This window comes from Ahaetulla prasina, chromosome 2, assembly GCF_028640845.1.
Source record: "Ahaetulla prasina isolate Xishuangbanna chromosome 2, ASM2864084v1, whole genome shotgun sequence".
NCBI lineage: Eukaryota > Metazoa > Chordata > Lepidosauria > Squamata > Colubridae > Ahaetulla > Ahaetulla prasina.
Genome location: NC_080540.1, coordinates 220,832,864 through 220,852,721, shown reverse-complemented (window position 1 = coordinate 220,852,721; position 19,858 = coordinate 220,832,864). Strand labels below are relative to the sequence as shown.

General features: G+C 39.7%; 1 protein-coding gene across 9 annotated transcripts in view; it reads right to left on the bottom strand.

The window, feature by feature from the left end:
• The window catches only part of BNC2 (basonuclin zinc finger protein 2), a 481,370-nt gene that overhangs the window by 154,534 nt on the left and 306,978 nt on the right, over window positions 1–19,858 (bottom strand). The gene's annotated exons all lie outside the window — the stretch shown is intronic.

Sequence of the window (19,858 nt, the reverse complement as noted above, 5' to 3'; positions counted from 1 at the left end):
TTACAGTAGAAGCACCCCTTGACCCATGTCTATGAGTGGATGTGTGGGACGCTTTTGAGCAAGTGGGTTTACCATTCTTTCAGGAAAGTGCTAAACCCACGTTTGAGAATCACTTACCGGGGTGAGGGAATGCAGTACAGCATAGTGGGGAAAGACTCTTGCCCCATTGTGCAACCTCTCTTTCCTTGTCTGTTACTTGTTATGCTACTTTTAACCACAGGTTTACTGCTCTGTCAAAAGACCATTAAATACATGCTTTAACTAGCCTGGCTTAATGCCTGACAGGCATATGAGTGTGTATGCCCTAAAATGAGAGAGAGAAAGCTTTCAGCCTGTTTCCCATCTGTCATTTATTGTTTAGGCCAGGGTTCTCCAACCTTGGCAACTTTACGGCTTGTGGACTTCAACTCCCAGAATTCCTCAGCCAGCGCATGCTGGCTGAGGTATTCTGGGAGTTGAAGTCCACAAGTCGTAACGTTGCCAAGGTTGGAGAATCCTGGTTTAGGCTATTTCTAAATGTGGGTCTAGTATTATTCTGAAAAAATTAACATCTGTGTTGTGTTCTGTGTTCTGATTCCTTTCAGAAGAATGGTAACCTATGCTTAAAGGTACCTCCCAGCTGTCAGGCTCTGAGGAAGCTGTAACAGTAACAGAGAGTTGGAAGGGACCTTAGAGGTCATCTAGTCCAACCCCCTGCTCACGCAGGAGACCTGTACTAGGGATTTGAACCGTTGAACTGCCAACCTTTCTGATTGATGAGCTCAGTGTCTTAGCCACTGAGCCACCTGTAGTGACCTTCAGCTGAGAGAAGAAGCAGGTAAACCATAGAAAACCTGTTCTTTACCTACTGGGTTTCTGCTCCAATGGAGGAGTAGAATGGAAAATGATACATGGAAAATGAACACTGAACATACCAGTGGTGGGATTCAATTTTTTTTTTACTATCAGTTCTGTGAGCGTGGCTTGGTGGGCGTGGCAGGGGAAGGATACTGCAAAATCCCCATTCCCTCCCCAATCCTGGGTGAAGGATACTGTAAAATCTCCCTTCCCTCCTCACTCCTGAGGGAAGGATACTGCAAAATCTCCATTCCCTCCCCACTCCAGGCAAAGGATACTGTAAAATCTCCATTCCCACCCCTCTCCAGGTGAAGGATACTGTAAAATCTCCATTCCCTCCCCACTCCAGGCAAAGGATACTGTAAAATCTCCATTCCCTCCCCACTCCAGGCAAAGGATACTGTAAAATCTCCATTCCCACCCCTCTCCAGGGGAAGGATACTGTAAAATATCCTGGCAGGATACTGTAAAATATCCTGGCAGAAGTGGCATGTGATGAAGAAGAACCTCTGGGGATTTTGATGAGGCTACCCATCTTTCTTAGTCTCTCTTTCCAGACCTGGCAGCTAATTGCTTAGAAGCCTTAGATGGTTCATGGAATCCAGAACTTGGCACATAAAAATAAATTTCCCCCATCTCTTGTGTCTACTCTCCTGGCCTGGGACCAAACTTCCAGAACCTTGTTTTGGAGCTGGAGGCATAGATTTTGACAGATGTCTGAACTGCTTGTCTAGAAGTTGCTAAAAACTTTAGCGATTTCCCATTGCCAGATGACTTTTGGGGAGGGAGCAGAGAAGCAAAACCAGGAGAATCTATTGCTATCTTTAAAATAGTTATATCTTAAGGACAGCTCCATTTGGTATTTAATCTTCTGGCAGAATAGAACTCAGAAGTGGAAGAAACCAATGTGAGGAAAAGCCCTCAAAATCCTTCCATGCATTTTAGAACAGGTTTGATATCTTCCGTTGCTGCAACTATTACATCAAATATTAATTATGGAGGAGTCCTAGTTTTTCAGAGGAGATTTTATAGAAACCCAATAGAAACACTGAGGCTGAAGAATCTTAATGTAAATACCATATATGTTTCAATGGATGTTTGCCATCAAACATGACAAGCATTTTTTTTTATTCTTTAAGTATATATTGAAGAATAGTTCATCTTCCCATTTCTCTGTTTTTGTGTAGTAAAATATGAGGACAAACTTTAACATAAAATGGCTTGATGTTCGTTTTTATAAAAAATTCATGCAAGGAGTTTTCATAAAAAGCAAAATTATCCCTGAGCTACTCCAATTGTAGGATGTGTGAAATCATCACCATACAGCCATGGAAATGAATAAAAACAATTTAAAGTGGAGACTAACAGCCAATTTGGATTTTAAATATAGGACAATATGCATATGTTGCACATTTTTGCTTGGTTACCAAATGCCTAAAATATTTTTTTTAAAGTCAGTTGTATCATGCTACATATTGTAGCACGTCGTACTGCTTAAAACTGAGGTTGAAGTAGGTGCTGAAAGATTCTTAAATACAGAGCATCCCACCTTATTCTATCTCTAAATATCTCATGTTTCTTTTCTGAAGACTTATCTAATAACAACTTAACCATCAGGATTCCAATACATTCCTAAGCTCTTGAAGACTCAAGAAAGAGTGTTGGGACTTGAGAAAGAGTGCAGAGAAAAGCAACAAAGATGATTAGGGAACTATATGAAGAATGGTTGCAGGAATTGGATATGTCCAGTTTAATGAATAGAAGAACTAGGGGGTGATGTGATAGCAGTGTTCAATATTTAAGGGGCTGCCACAAAGAAGAGAAGTTCAACCTATTCTTCAAAGCTCTTGAAGAAGCAATGGATGGAAACTAATCAAGGGGAGAACCAACCTAGAAATAAGGAGAAATAACAGTTAGAACAATTAAACAGTGGAACTACTTCCCTTTCAGAAGTTGTGAATGCTCCAACACTGAAAGTTTTAAAGAAGAGATTGGACAACCATTTGTCTGAAATAGTAGAGGGTTTCCAGCTTGAGCAGAGGGTTGGACTAGAAAACTTCCAAGGTCCCTTCCAACTCTATCTTTCTGTTATTCTAAGCACAATATAATGATGGAGGTATTGGTGAAAACTAGCTCAAGAGATCTGCACCATGTTCAATTTGCCTCTGTCACTGCTTTATTTTACAAAGTATAAAAGTTTACTTTTTGACAAATTAAAAGAAAATTTCTTTTAAAATATGCCCACTTCTTATAATGAAAAGTAAATAGGTAAGATTGAAACAAATCAGATAGGAATAAGACATTACTTCAGAGGGAAAAGTTGTGTAATTTAAAAATATAGGAAGCAAATACATAAATAATAACCAAGTCATTATTTTAGGCCAAGATCTCACTTTTTAAAGAATATCGAAGATGACCTGGGCCCTTTAAAGACTAGTAGTAAAAGTATGGTACGCATTTAGGCTTAATTGGCATACATATTTTTGAAATGAAGGAAATTAAATTCAACATTCACACATTAACAGTGTACTCTAAGCACTAAAAATGCCAGGAAAGGATCATTCTGCCAATTTGAATGCAACCATTTATTATAGGAGGGTCAAAGGGAGGGAAGGAGAGGGAAGGAGCTTTTACCTGAAGTAATATGTGAAATTCCTAAATGATGCTTTAGCAATTTTTTTAAAAAACAGCAAAACTCTATAGGAATTATCATTGTTTCAGACTTGTGTTTCAGGATGCAATCAAATGCACACCTAGGGCCAGTGGTGGGATTCAGCCAGTTCGCACCTATTCGGGAGAACCGGTTGTTAACTTTCTAAGAAGTTCAGAGAACCGGTTGTTGGAAGAAATCTCCTTTTGTTTTTTTCCACTTTACAGGGCTAATCCTGTAAGGAAGGCAGGAAGGAAACGTTCTGGCGATGTTTCTAGCCTAATCTTTATTGCCTTGCTTACAGAAGCTGCCTCTCTGGTTAACCCTTATTACATTGTAACAGCTAAGGGTAAGCACCTATCGATGTGAGTGATGTTGAGTTGGCCACGCCCACACAGTCACATGACCACTGAGCCACGCCTACCCAGCTGGTCATTAGGGCAGAGAACCGGTTGTTAAATTATTTGAATCCCATCACTGCCTAGGGCATATCCACACTTAATATTTAAGCAGTCGCTGTCCTGGGCTTATGCCAGTTTAATATACCAGCCTAAGAAAATTGTATCCAAACTGAAGCCGTTGGGTGAGGTCATCAGTGGCTTTGGGGTGAGTTATCAGCTGTACGCTGATGATACTCAGCTGTACTTCTCCACCCCGGGTCACCCCAACGAAGCTGTCGAAGTGCTGTCCTGGTGCCTGGAAGCTGTACGGGTCTGGATGGGGAGAAACAGACTCAAGCTCAATCCATCCAAGATGGAGTGGCTGTGGATGCTGGCACCCCGGTACAGTCAACTGCAACCGCAGCTGACTGTTGGGGGCAGTCATTGGCCCCAACAGAAAGGGTGTGCAACTTGGGCGTTCTCCTGGATGGACGGCTGTCGTTTGAAGATCATTTAGCGGCTGTCTCCAGGAGAGCTTTTTACCACGTTTGCCTGGTTCGCCAGTTGCGCCCCTTTCTTGACCGGGATGCCTTATGCACGGTCACTCACGCTCTTGTCACTTCTCATCTGGATTATTGCAATGCTCTCTACATGGGGCTACCCCTGAAGTGCACTCGGAGGCTTCAGTTTTTTTACTATCAGTTCTGTGGTGTGGCTTGGTGAGCGTGGCAGGGGAAGGATACTGCAAAATCTCCATTCCTACCTGACTCCAGGGGAAGGATATTGCAAAATCCCCATTCCCTCTCCACTTCTGGGGGAAGGATACTGCAAAATCTCCATTCCACCCGACTCCAGGGAAGGATACTGCAAAATCTCCATTCCCTCTCCGTTCCTGGGGGAAGGATATTGCAAAATCCCCATTCCCTCCCCACTCCAGGGGAAGGATACTGCAAAATCCCCATTCCCTCCCTACTTCTGGGGGAAGGATATTGCAAAATCTCCATTCCACCCGACTCCAGGGAAGGATACTGCAAAATCTCCATTCCACCCGACTCCAGGGAAGCATATTGCAAAATCTCCATTCCCACCCGACTCCAGGCGAAGGATACTGCAAAATCCACAGTCCCTCCCCACTCAAAGGGAAGGATACTGTAAAATCTCCTTCCTCCTCACTCCTGAGGGAAGGATACTGCAAAATCCACATTCCCTCCCCACTCCAGGGGAAGGGTACTGCAAAATCTCCATTCCCTCTCCACTTCTGGGGTAAGGTTATTGCAAAATCTCCATTCCACCCGACTCCAGGGAAGGATACTGCAAAATCCACATTCCCTCCCAATCCTGGGTGAAGGATACTGCAAAATCCCATTCCCTCCCAATCCTGGGTGAAGGATACTGCAAAATCCACAGTCCCTCCCCACTCCAGGGAAGGATACTGCAAAATCTCCATTCCCACCCGACTCCAGGGAAGGATACTGTAAAATCTCCCTTCCCTCCTCACTCCTGAGGGAAGGATACTGCAAAATCTCCATTCCCACCCGACTCCAGGGGAAGGATACTGCAAAATCCACAGTCCCTCCCCACTCAAAGGGGAAGGATACTGCAAAATCTCCATTCCACCCGACTCCAGGGAAGGATACTGCAAAATCTCCATTCCCACCCGACTCCAGGGAAGGATACTGCAAAATCCACAGTCCCTCCCCACTCCAGGGAAGGATACTGCAAAATCCCATTCCCTCCCCACTCAAAGGGAAGGATACTGTAAAATCTCCTTCCTCCTCACTCCTGAGGGAAGGATATTGCAAAATCTCCATTCCACCCGACTCCAGGGAAGGATATTGCAAAATCTCCATTCCACCCGACTCCAGGGAAGGATACTGTAAAATCTCCTTCCTCCTCACTCCTGAGGGAAGGATACTGCAAAATCCACATCCCCGCCCCACGCCAGGGGAAGGATACTGCAAAATCTCCATTCCCACTCCACTTCTGGGGAAAGGTTATTGCAAAATCCCCATTGCCTCCCTACTCCAGGGGAGGATACTGCAAAATCCCCATTCCCTCCCCACTCCAGGGGAAGGAAACTGCAAAATCCCCATTCCCTCCCCACTCCAGGGGAAGGATACTACAAAATCTCCATTCTCTCCCCACTCCAGGGGAAGGATACTGCAAAATCCACATTCCCTCCCCACTCCAGGGGAAGGATATTGCAAAATCTCCTTCCTCCTCACTCCTGAGGGAAGGATACTGCAAAATCCCATTCCCTCCCCACTCCTAGGGAAGGATACTGCAAAATCCCCATTCCCTCCCCAATCCTGGGTGAAGGATACTGTAAAATCTCCCTTCCCTCCTCACTCCTGAGGGAAGGATACTGCAAAATCTCCATTCCCACCCGACTCCAGGGGAAGGATACTGCAAAATCCACAGTCCCTCCCCACTCAAAGGGGAAGGATACTGCAAAATCCACATTCCCTCCCCACTCCAGGGGAAGGATACTGCAAAATCCACATTCCCTCCCCACTCCAGGGGAAGGATACTGCAAAATCTCCATTCCCTCTCCACTTCTGGGGAAAGGTTATTGCAAAATCTCCATTCCCACCCCTCTCTGGGCCAGCCAGAGATGGTATTTGCCGGTTCTCCGAACTACTCAAAATTTCCACTACCAGTTCTCCAGAACCTGTCAGAGCCTGTTGAATAGCACCCTGGTGGTACAAGGTTGGCTTTCAACTCTTATGAACTGGAGTTCTGGGGATTTTGATGAGGCTACCCATCTTTCTTAGTCTCTCTTTCCAGACCTGGCAGCTAATTGCTTAGAAGCCTTAGATGGTTCATGGAATCCAGAACTTGGCACATAAAAATAAATTTCCCCCATCTCTTGTGTCTACTCTCCTGGCCTGGGACCAAACTTCCAGAACCTTGTTTTGGAGCTGGAGGCATAGATTTTGACAGATGTCTGAACTGCTTGTCTAGAAGTTGCTAAAAACTTTAGCGATTTCCCATTGCCAGATGACTTTTGGGGAGGGAGCAGAGAAGCAAAACCAGGAGAATCTATTGCTATCTTTAAAATAGTTATATCTTAAGGACAGCTCCATTTGGTATTTAATCTTCTGGCAACACAAGGAATCTGGATCTTTCAAACTTGGTTTCCCTCCTGTAACACTGGATCTATAAGTCAATCCCCAGTTTGGAGACCCGGATCAACTAACCAGCTATTTGGTGATGCTTGAGAAAGAATCGTTTCAGCAATTTTACAGTAGAAGCACCCTTGACCCATGTCTGTGAGTGGATGTGTGGGACGCTTTGGAGCAAGTGGGTTTACCATTCTTTCAGGAAAGTGCTAAACCCACGTTTGAGAATCACTTACCAGGGTGAGGGAATGCAGTACAGTATAGTGGGGAAAGACTCTTGCCCCATTGTGCAACCTCTCTTTCCTTGTCTGTTACTTGTTATGCTACTTTTAACCACAGGTTTACTGCTCTGTCAAAAGAGCATTAAATACATGCTTTAACTAGCCTGGCTTAATGCCTGACAGGCATATGAGTGTGTATGCCCTAAAATGAGAGAGAAAGCTGCGTGGGTGATTGAGGGAGCCACACGTGGCTCCCGTGTAACACCGCTCCTGCGCAGTCTGCACTGGCTATCTGTGGTCTTTCAGGTGCGCTTCAAGGTGTTGGTTACCACCTTTAAAGCGCTCCATGGCTTAGGGCCCGGGTACTTACGGGACCACCTGCTGTTACCTTATGCCTCCCACCAACCCATACGCTCCCACAGAGAGGGTCTTCTCAGGGTGCCATCCACCAAGCAATGTCGGCTGGCGGCCCCCAGGGGAAGGGCCTTCTCTGTTGGAGCACCTACCCTCTGGAATGAACTTCCCCCTGGTTTGCGTCAATTACCTGACCTTCGGACCTTTCGCCGTGAATTGAAAACGCACTTGTTTATCCAAGCGGGACTGGCTTAATTTTTTAAGTTTTTGGAATTTTAATAATTTTAATTGGGGTATTTTAATTATGGGTCAAATTTGATGGTTTTAAATTTCTCGGCCACTAATATAATATGTTATTTTAATTGTTGTTTTAATTTGTATATTGTATTGTTTTAAATCTGGCTGTACACCGCCCTGAGTCCTTCGGGAGAAGGGCGGTATAAAAATCTAAATAATAAATAATAAATAAATAAATAAATAAATAAAATCTCCCTTCCCTCCTCACTCCTGAGGGAAGGACACTGCAAAATCTCCATTCCCACCCGACTCCAGGGGAAGGATACTGCAAAATCCCCATTCCCTCCCCACTCCTAGGGGAAGGATATTGCAAAATCTCCATCCCACCCCTCTCTGGGCCAGCCAGAGATGGTATTTGCCGGTTCTCCGAACTACTCAAAATTTCCACTACCAGTTCTCCAGAACCTGTCAGAGCCTGTTGAATAGCACCCTGGTGGTACAAGGTTGGCTTTCAACTCTTATGAACTGGAGTTCTGGGAATTTTGATAAGGCTACCCATCTTTCTTTGTCTCTCTTTCCAGACCTGGCAGCTAATTGCTTAGAAGCCTTAGATGGTTCATGGAATCCAGAACTTGGCACATAAAAATAAATTTCCCCCATCTCTTGTGTCTACTCTCCTGGCCTGGGACCAAACTTCCAGAACCTTGTTTTGGAGCTGGAGGCATAGATTTTGACAGATGTCTGAACTGCTTGTCTAGAAGTTGCTAAAAACTTTAGGGATTTCCCATTGCCAGATGACTTTTGGGGAGGGAGCAGAGAAGCAAAACCAGGAGAATCTATTGCTATCTTTAAAATAGTTATATCTTAAGGACAGCTCCATTTGGTATTTAATCTTCTGGCAGAATAGAACTCAGAAGTGGAAGAAACCAATGTGAGGAAAAGCCCTCAAAATCCTTCCATGCATTTTAGAATAGGTTTGATATCTTCCGTTGCTGCAACTATTACATCAAATATTAATTATGGATGATTCCTAGTTTTTCAGAGGAGATTTTATAGAAACCCAATAGAAACACTGAGGCTGAAGAACCTTAATGTAAATACCATATATGTTTCAATGGATGTTTGCCATCAAACATGACAAGCATTTTTTTTTATTCTTTAAGTATATATTGAAGAATAGTTCATCTTCCCATTTCTCTGTTTTTGTGTAGTAAAATATGAGGACAAACTTTAACATAAAATGGCTTGATGTTCGTTTTTATAAACAATTCATGCAAGGAGTTTTCATAAAAAGCAAAATTATCCCTGAGCTACTCCAATTGTAGGATGTGTGAAATCATCACCATACAGCCATGGAAATGAATAAAAACAATTTAAAGTGGAGACCAACAGCCACATTTGGATTTTAAATATAGGACAATATGCATATGTTGCACATTTTTGCTTGGTTACCAAATGCCTAAAATATTTTTTTTAAAGTCAGTTGTATCATGCTACATATTGTAGCACGTCGTACTGCTTAAAACTGAGGTTGAAGTAGGTGCTGAAAGATTCTTAAATACAGAGCATCCCACCTTATTCTATCTCTAAATATCTCATGTTTCTTTTCTGAAGACTTATCTAATAACAACTTAACCATCAGGATTCCAATACATTCCTAAGCTCTTGAAGACTCAAGAAAGAGTGTTGGGACTTGAGAAAGAGTGCAGAGAAAAGCAACAAAGATGATTAGGGAACTATATGAAGAATGGTTGCAGAAATTGGATATGTCCAGTTTAATGAATAGAAGGACTAGGGGGTGATGTGATAGCAGTGTTCAATATTTAAGGGGCTGCCACAAAGAAGAGAAGTTCAACCTATTCTTCAAAGCTCTTGAAGAAGCAATGGATGGAAACTAATCAAGGGGAGAACCAACCTAGAAATAAGGAGAAATAACAGTTAGAACAATTAAACAGTGGAACAACTTCCCTTCAGAAGTTGTGAATGCTCCAACACTGAAAGTTTTAAAGAAGAGATTGGACAACCATTTGTCTGAAATAGTAGAGGGTTTCCAGCTTGAGCAGAGGGTTGGATTAGAAGACTTCCAAGGTCCCTTCCAACTCTATCTTTCTGTTATTCTAAGCACAATATAATGATGGAGGTATTGGTGAAAACTAGCTCAAGAGATCTGCACCATGTTCAATTTGCCTCTGTCACTGCTTTATTTTACAAAGTATAAAAGTTTACTTTTTGACAAATTAAAAGAAAATTTCTTTTAAAATATGCCCACTTCTTATAATGAAAAGTAAATAGGTAAGATTGAAACAAATCAGATAGGAATAAGACATTACTTCAGGGGGAAAAGTTGTGTAATTTAAAAATATAGGAAGCAAATACATAAATAATAACCAAGTCATTATTTTAGGCCAAGATCTCACTTTTTAAAGAATATCGAAGATGACCTGGGCCCTTTAAAGACTAGTAGTAAAAGTATGGTACGCATTTAGGCTTAATTGGCATACATATTTTTGAAATGAAGGAAATTAAATTCAACATTCACACATTAACAGTGTACTCTAAGCACTAAAAATGCCAGGAAAGGATCATTCTGCCAATTTGAATGCAACCATTTATTATAGGAGGGTCAAAGGGAGGGAAGGAGAGGGAAGGAGCTTTTACCTGAAGTAATATGTGAAATTCCTAAATGATGCTTTAGCAATTTTTTTAAAAAACAGCAAAACTCTATAGGAATTATCATTGTTTCAGACTTGTGTTTCAGGATGCAATCAAATGCACACCTAGGGCCAGTGGTGGGATTCAGCCAGTTCGCACCTATTCGGGAGAACCGGTTGTTAACTTTCTAAGAAGTTCAGAGAACCGGTTGTTGGAAGAAATCTCCTTTTGTTTTTTTCCACTTTATAGGGCTAATCCTGTAAGGAAGGCAGGAAGGAAACGTTCTGGCGATGTTTCTAGCCTAATCTTTATTGCCTTGCTTACAGAAGCTGCCTCTCTGGTTAACCCTTATTACATTGTAACAGCTAAGGGTAAGCACCTATCGATGTGAGTGATGTTGAGTTGGCCACGCCCACACAGTCACATGACCACTGAGCCACGCCTACCCAGCTGGTCATTAGGGCAGAGAACCGGTTGTTAAATTATTTGAATCCCATCACTGCCTAGGGCATATCCACACTTAATATTTAAGCAGTCGCTGTCCTGGGCTTATGCCAGTTTAATATACCAGCCTAAGAAAATTGTATCCAAACTGAAACTTCCAGCAAACAGAGTGCAGTTCAAACATCACACTACATTCTCCCATTGAAAATTCCCTACTGTTGTGCCCTCTTACCTTTCTGTCCAAGCTAGCAAGTGCCAATGATGTTCCTTTCTATGGGTAGATCTTCTTGGACATTTGCATAGGTAGTCCTCGACTTACAACCACAACTGAACCCAAAATTTCTGTTGCTAAGTGAGACATTTGTTCAATGAATTTTGTCCCATTTTGCAACTTTTCTTAAACACAGTTGTTAAGCAGTTGTTAAATTAATAATACTAAACAATCAGTAATTAGTAATTAGTAAATTAGGGTTGTTAAGCAGTGGTGGGATTCAAATTTTTTTACTACTGGCTCTTTGGGTGTGGCTTGTTGGGCGTGGCATGGCTTGTTGGGCATGGCAGGAGAAGGATATCCTAAAATCTCTATTCCCACCCCACTCCAGGGAAAGGATACTGTAAAATCTCCATTCCCACCCCACTCCAGGGAAAGGATACTGTAAAATCTCCATTCCCACCCCACTCCAGGGAAAGGATACTGTAAAATCTCCATTTCCTCCTGTTCAGCTGGGACTCGGGAGGCAGAGAATAGATGGGGGCGGGGCCAGTCAGAAGTGGTATTTATCGGTTCTCCGAACTACTCAAAAATTCTGCTACCGGTTCTCCAGAACTGGTCAGAACCTGCTGAATACCACCTCTGTTGTTAAGTGAATCTGGCTTCCCCATTGACTTTGCTCACCAGAATGACCTAACCATCATAAATGTGAGTCAGTTACCAAGGGGATGAATTTTGATCATGTGATCATGGGGATGCTGTAAGTGTGAAAAATGATCCTAAGTCACTTTTTTCAGTACCGTTGTAACGTCAAATGGTCACTAAATGAACTATTGTAAGTCGTGAACCACCGGTACTTTTATATCTGTGCCTACATCTATACATGTACTGATATTTGCATGTGTGGTGCATTTGTCACCCACACAAAGAAGTTAAATTGAATTTATACATACTGAAATAAAGTTTCAGAATTTGCATGCAAGTAGGATTTCCCCACCACCAGCAAACACACACACACACACACACACAGTCTTGTTACCTAATGCTCTCTAATATATTTTGGAGATATCTTTATTGTGAGTTCTTTATCTAGCACAATGGGTATAAATTTTCTCTGAAAATAGAAGGGTTTTGACATACCAAACAGCCCTATGGATTGTTTGAGAGCTGGGAGTAAAATTATCCTCATCTCAAGCGACTGGTAAAACAATAAAATATCTTCTGCTGAAAAGTAGCACAGGGAAAAGTAGGAAATCAGGGTGAAAGAGGAAGAAAAAAAACACGGGTGACAGGAAGAGAGAGCAAGCAAGGAAAAAAACAAAGAAAAGGTTTCTACTGGAGTTTGAACCAGATAAGCTCTACTTACAAGGCAAATGCTATAAACATTGTACCACCAGGGCATTCATGGTAAAAAGCATTAGAGAATGTGGTAAATATTTATCCAGTTGAAGAGGTTCTCCTGCCTCTATGAAGCAGCTAATGAACTGGACCCTGCTTGCAACAGGCACACTATGTAAAACAGACAAGAGAGACCCGAGGCAACAAAACATCACTAACCATGAATTGTTGAAAGACATTTAGGGCTGCCAATCAAAAACTGGGTGGCCATGAAGTATCTTGAAAAAAGATTTATCTGTTTAGAATGCAGTGCAAGAAGTCTCCTGCCAGGAAGTGAGGGTGTTCTGTAGTGTATGTGGCATGTTCAGTTTGATACATGTAAAGAAAATTTAAGCATGAACTTGGAGATTTCTATTGTGGGAGATCAGGACAAACCTAGAAAATTTCAGAAATCAAGGAATATCAATATGGTAAGCAGATGAGTAAAATTTAAGGGGTTTCAGAGTGAAATTTGAGACACTCAAATTTCTACAGAATCCAATATGTGAATTGCAATTATATGAATTTGAAAGCAACTTGATAAAATGTTGGTAAAATTTGTCATGTTTATCAAGTAGGCATTGTGCTTTCTTATTTCTAATTTCTCAATCTAAATTAATCTAATCTAATCTAATCTATCATATTCTTGCAGATCAAATACAGTAGAATTATGTGCTTATTACCTATAAAATGTTATGACTATGTTGTTATGATTTTCAGAAATCTAGGAATATCAATATGGTAAGCAGATGAGTAAAATTTAAGGGGTTTCAGAGTGAAATTTGAGACATTCAAATTTCTACAGAATCCAATATGTGAATTGCAATTATATGAATTTGAAAGCAACTTGATAAAATGTTGGTAAAATTTGTCATGTTTATCAAGTAGGCATTGTGCTTTCTTATTTCTAATGCCTCAATCAAAATTAATCTAATCTAATCTAATCTAATCTATCATATTCTTGCAGATCAAATACAGTAGAATTATGTGCTTATTACCTATAAAATGTTATGACTATGTTGTTATGATTTTCAATAAAATTTTAGGGAAGGGAAGGAGAGTGAAAAACACGTCCTAATTGTTATCTCTCTTGCCGTCCACAAATAGTTGCTGTCTTGCTTTGGCAAAAAGACAACTGGGCAGTGCAAATAAGATCTTACTTAGGAGACAAATCACATTGAATATATAGAGATCAACTTCACACGAACATGCAAGAAATCAGATCATTTCACAGGAAAAATTGCCGGGGTGTGAGCTACCTCTTCTGCTAACACTGAGAAAGAAATGTCACTTTGTTTTTCAAACTGCATCTCTCTGACTAAATTGGCGTGCACCCCATAGTAAGAGGAAGAGAGCTGAACTTTCAAGAACTTAACTTGGAAAATACAATAGCCTGCGGCGGGAAGGGTGTATTGAATGGAAAAACACCGTTCTTCTTCGTGCAGAATACTTCACACAACCTTTTGACTCTTGCCCTTAGTCAGCATTCTCAGCCAAAGCTATCTAATGAATCAAGGATCTTTCGCTCTCTCTCTCTCTCTGTGAACAAGTAGAACGGGGATTATTTCCAAAAGAATTAACATAAACCATGCTTTATAAATTATTTCCTTTGCTCACTGGTCTCTAATAAAATCTTATTATCTCTTCCATTGCTTTTTTGAAAGTATCTCCTACCTTTTTCTCTACCGCTGTTGCTTTATATTATATTCTAAAAGGGCCTGTTGAAAAGGTGGGTGGATGTATCTTGCTCTATTGCACTTGACATTTAAGTGTTCCAGCCAATGACAACTGACCAATTGTTCATTAGTGAGGTTGTAAAACACTGTTGTACCTATCAATGATTAAAGGAATTAGAAATATGAAATATAAGAGCAGCCACAAAACTGCTGAATAGGCAAGAATAATATATGTGACTGTGGGTTACAAGATGAAGGGGGTGGGAGAATCTACCAAAAGGTCCTTCTGAGTGTTCAATACATTATTGACTCAGTAATATATCAGATCTCTCCTAGTCAGTAATGGTGTCTTTCTCTAATATGTTCATTAATTAATGAACTCAGTAATTAATTGTACCGCAAAATGGCAAAGAAAAAAAGTAGAGCTTTTCTGCTAACAAATGCTTTCCTTCACGTTTTATTTTTTTCCATATTTTTAACAGATTAATGTGGTTTAAATACATGCATCAGCCATGGCCCAGTGAATTCTTATTAGTACATATGCACAGAACAACATAGTAATAAACCAGTTGTATTTGCTACATGATGTCATCTAAAAGAAGAATGGAAGGAAGTAGTTGCATTTTCGCTCATCATTGGTCCTTGATTTTTTAAAATATATGAACACCTTTCTTTCCATTTGAACCAATGGAAGCGAATTAATTTGTTACAACACCAGAGCTGATATAGATCTACTGCTGGTTTTTCTGAACAGTCAAGGATCATTGGAGCTTTACAGGTAGTCTTCCACTTACGACCACAATTGACCCCAGAATTTATGTTGTTAAGTGAGACATTTGTTAAGTGAGACATTTTATGACTTTTCTTGCCACCTTTGTTAAGTGAAATTCCTGTAGTTGTTAAATTAGTAACATGGTTGTGAAGTGAAGCTGGCTTCTCCATTGACTTTGCTTGTCAGAAGGCTGCAAAAGATGATCCCGTGATCCCAGGACATGGCAACCGTCATAAGTGTAAGTCAGTTGTCAAACATCCGAATGTAAATCACGTGATCATGGGGATACCGCAACAGTCATAAATGGTCATAGGGCACTTTTTTCAGTGCCATTGTAACTTTGAACGGTCACTAAATGAACTGTTGTAAGTTGAGGACTACCTGTATTTCTAGACATGCTTTCCAACACATTCTGGCATATCTCCAGTTTTCCTTGTGGCATTTGAGAATGAGTACATTAAGTCTGACTCAAGAATGGGTCTTTCTTTCATTAAAAATCTCATGATTGAATTCTTACATGTGTACAAAATAATTTGGATTTGCTTATGCTAAATAAGTAACATTACTATAGAACTATACAGCTGCATGATGAAAATAATATTGATGTCTAGCAAGTGTTATGTAATTTTTCAAAATAAAACAAGTCAAATAATGTTATGTCAATTGAAGGTTATGCAAATGGTAGCTACTACCAAGAGTGTATTTGCTCTCTCTGCAACTGAGAGTTTATGATTATGTAATCTGCCATCTAGATAGTGATGAGATACACTAAGCAGAACACAATATATGTTTAACAAGTCAAGAACATTTTACTAATTTTATGTTTGTAATCAATAGGATATAGTATAGAATAAACTGAATTAATACTAGTAAATAAATAAAAATAATGAATGATTTGTTAATAAATTCACACATTTCATCAAATGACATCTTCCTCAGGGAAAGCTTTATTTGTTTTAGAGATAAGCAACTATAAGTTATAAGTAACGCAACAGATTGCAGATCCACTTTGAAAATCAAAGTGAAAAATAAACTTGCTGAGAACCCAAATTCCAAAGGAATTCCTTCTGCTGGGAACCTACAGCATGGCTTTCTCAATAGTGGCATCCATCTGGTAGATGAATTTGCCCTTCCACGTAAAAACTATATCTCCCTAACACATTTCCATAAAGTAGTAAAATATTGATTTTAAGAAAGAGCATTTAGGGCATGTTAATTTTTTTTAAGATCTTCTTCCTTTGGTTAGTGCTACTTTAATATATACTACTTAGATGTTTTAACTCTTGATGTCTTGTTTGTATGTTGCTAAAAGCTGTTTATAGTAAACCAGTATGGAAAGATCAGTACTAAATAAATATATCTGAAGCTGGGCTTTTAAGAAAGAACTAAAAAGAGGGGAGGGGTTAAAATTCACAAGGTAACTTTGAAATGTATAGAGGTGTTTTTTTTTTTAAATGAACTGAAAATGATTAGACTACAATTGTACATCCAGATTACACCACACAATTTTTAGAAACAAATAAAGGACACTGAGAGCAAAGAGATGAGCCACATGACCTAACACACATCAAGCTAATTTTGAGTGGATCAGTATCTAAATGTATGTTCCAAAATATATACAAAGGGGGAAAACAGTGTGTCTGTGCAGGTGATACGTAGTTAGAGACAACATCAAATGTGAACAAATGCTTAAATACACCTGAACATAAATCTGGATCATCATCTAGATCAGGGCTGTTAAACTCACAGCCTGCCGGCCGAATGAGTCAAGCGCCGGTGCGCTCTCACAGGGAGGGCCTCCTTAGGGTGCCGTCGGGAAGAGCGTTCTCTGTGGGGGCTCCGGCCCTGTGGAATGAATTACCCGTGGGGCTACGTCTTCTCCCTGATCTTCGGACCTTTAAACGTGAGCTCAAAACTTTCTTTTTTCATCAAGCAGGGCTGGCCTAACGTTTTTATTGAGGGTTTTTAGTGGGGCTTTTAGAATTTTTAGAATTTTACATCCCTATTTTAATTATTTAGTGCATTGAATCAGTTTTTTAACCAATTTTGTATTTTAACTTTTTCGATATCTATGTTTTATTTGTGATATACAAATAATTTCCCCTGAGTCCTCGGAGAAGGGCGGTATAAAAATTTGAATACTACTACTACTACTACTACTACTACTACTACTACTACTACTAATAATAATAATAATAATAATAATAATAATGCTGGCAAAGCCCACGCCCAGTTTAGCAAAGGGGGAAAAAGTCTTGTGATGCTACCATGATGATGCAAGTTTGACACCCCGATCTAGATGATTAGACACAGAAAACAAATTTGATAATATTCTGAATTGTTACTATATTAAAAGAGAACTGTCAAACAAACTGAGAACATTAGTTATTACTGTCTACTGGCATAATACTAAAATTTACTAGAGATATAAATTCCACCTGAATAATAACAAGTCGGCATTCATTTTGATAAAGTAAATGGAAAATCTGTACTGCTGATAAAAAGACAAAACAAATACTATGATTATTCAAGAGTTATTACAGTAGAGATGTAGGAAGAGGAACCAAATGAAATCTTAGTCAGAATGCCCTGGAAACATTTAACTCTGCTATCTAAATAATCCACAAGTAGTTGGAACATCAAGTACATTTTCTAGATGGCAACCAGGCATAGTATTTCTTGCACTTCCATTAACATTATAAATGGCTTGAAGGAACCTTTATAATAGCATTTAAGATGTCCTAATTCCATTCAGATTCAACTTCATGCAAAACGTATCATGGAGTCACTTTTCTTTTAAAACCCTATTTCTACTAAAATTGTGCTTAAAGAGAAGAAATCATCCTAAAAATAAAGCACTTGATTTTATTGAGCACCAATATTTCCAGCACCACTTCTTAGCTATTTCCTCTTTATGCCTGCCTCTGGGTCTAATTCAAGGATATAAAAATGCTGCCTGATATCATATTACAATATGTTAGCATTAATGGTATGGTTTCTTTTCAATAACAGGGGCTGGATGTGTGTGGCGGCCTGAGAACCTATGAATCAGTCCTGTATTAATTGATTAAAATGCTAGTGCTGACAGAGAAAAGAATTGATGAATTGATACCGCGGTTGATGAAATTACTCTTGTTTGTACAACAGTTGTGGGGAGGGAAGAAAAATTGATGAGCTAAACCTGGTATTAATTGTTTGAAATGCAGCAGATAATAATGGAATCTTGTAACTGGAGATTACATGAAGGTCATCTACTGCAATTCCACTGCCTAATTTTAAGGCAGGTTAGCATCACGCAGAAACGTGGGTTCCTACAGGTAAAGTTGTGAGATGTGTGTTCAGTTCTACATGCACTAATGACAGCAGTGGGCAAAATCAAGGGAGATGCAACCTGGAAGTTTGTATAGAGAAAAAACAAATGATTCTTTTGGTTCAGACCATTATTTTTCTCTGTGTTGGCAAATCAGACTACAAGAAAACAATCCTTTTAAATTCAACAGCTCACAAAGTAGGCTGTTTGGTACCCAAAGTAAACAAAAAACCAAAAAAACAACAAACTACATGTAACTCAAGAGTTCATCCTTTAAAACAAAGTCCAGTGTAATACAGAGCAGGACAGCACTACAATTAAAATAGGTATAATTCACTTATGGAAATTGTTCAGGAATGGATTGCAGATATTTCTATGATAGTTTTATGAGGAAAGGAGAAGTTCAGATCTAATACTCTACAGACCTGTTCAAACATTAAGAATTTGGCTAAAAATTTGACAAAATTGGACAAGTTAAACTAATATCTAATGTTAAACGTACCAATAACGTGTTAGGCATTATAGCTGTCGTATAGAATAGATATGCACATCGCTATAGATAGATACTCTCTTGAAGCATAATCCATCACTCAGTCTTATCTATGTGGAAGGTACGAGAGTTAGAAGTAGTGTCCAACTTTGCTTGTAGTGTTAGAGAGGCCTTTTCTTTTTGGGTAAGGGAATCAGACAAAAAGTTGATGGACATTTTGACCCTCTAATAGCAGTAGTAGCTGTTACAATTTTGATGTTAAGAGGGAAACAGGATGCCTAACTATAACAACTATGATAGTAAATGTGTAAATGAAGCCAGAAAGGGGTTTTGGCAAAAAAAAAACCCAAAAAACCCCAACAACATTTGGCGAGAAATCTTGGCATGTTTTTGAATCTCTGGCACGAAGTGAATTAGCTGATACAAATCTTTTTTCTTTTTTTATGATGGAAATTATCGATTGCATAATGCAAATTTCCATAAAAGAGAAGAAATTTGTAGGCACAGCTTAGGCGCAGAAGCCAAGTAGGTAGTGACTTTGGCCAAGTCATTTTATCTGCTAAGTGCTAAGAAGAAAGCCGTAACGGGAAACCATTTATGAAGTTTCAAGGAGTCAAGAAGCTCCCCGGAAACTATATAAGTGACACTAAACAACAGTACTTTTTTAACATGTATGTCACATACTGCATTTAGTATGTTTTCAACAACTAGCTGGAAATGTAGGGAGAAGGATTTTTTTGTAAATTTTATAATCAAAGAAAAATGCAATACGATCTCAGTACCAAAACTTCAACTACAAAAGCAATGAAAAGATAACTGCAAAATTATACAGTAGGTCTCTCCTTTGAGTGAGAACAGTATTCCATACTATAAACAGAAAACTAGTTTCTGTTACCCACATCTTCTTGTTTTGCTTTACAGAAACAGAAAAATTTGAACAGTTCTCACTACTAAAAGATACCAAGATGCTGTTGGGCATCTGGGCTGCAAGACTTTAGAGTGCAGTGGTAGTCAGCCTGGTCCCTACTGCCCACTAATGGGCGTTCCAGCTTTCACGGTGGGTGGTAGGGGTTTTGTCCGATACTAAAGCACTTTCCTTTTTTTTAATTTAATTGACTTTTTAAA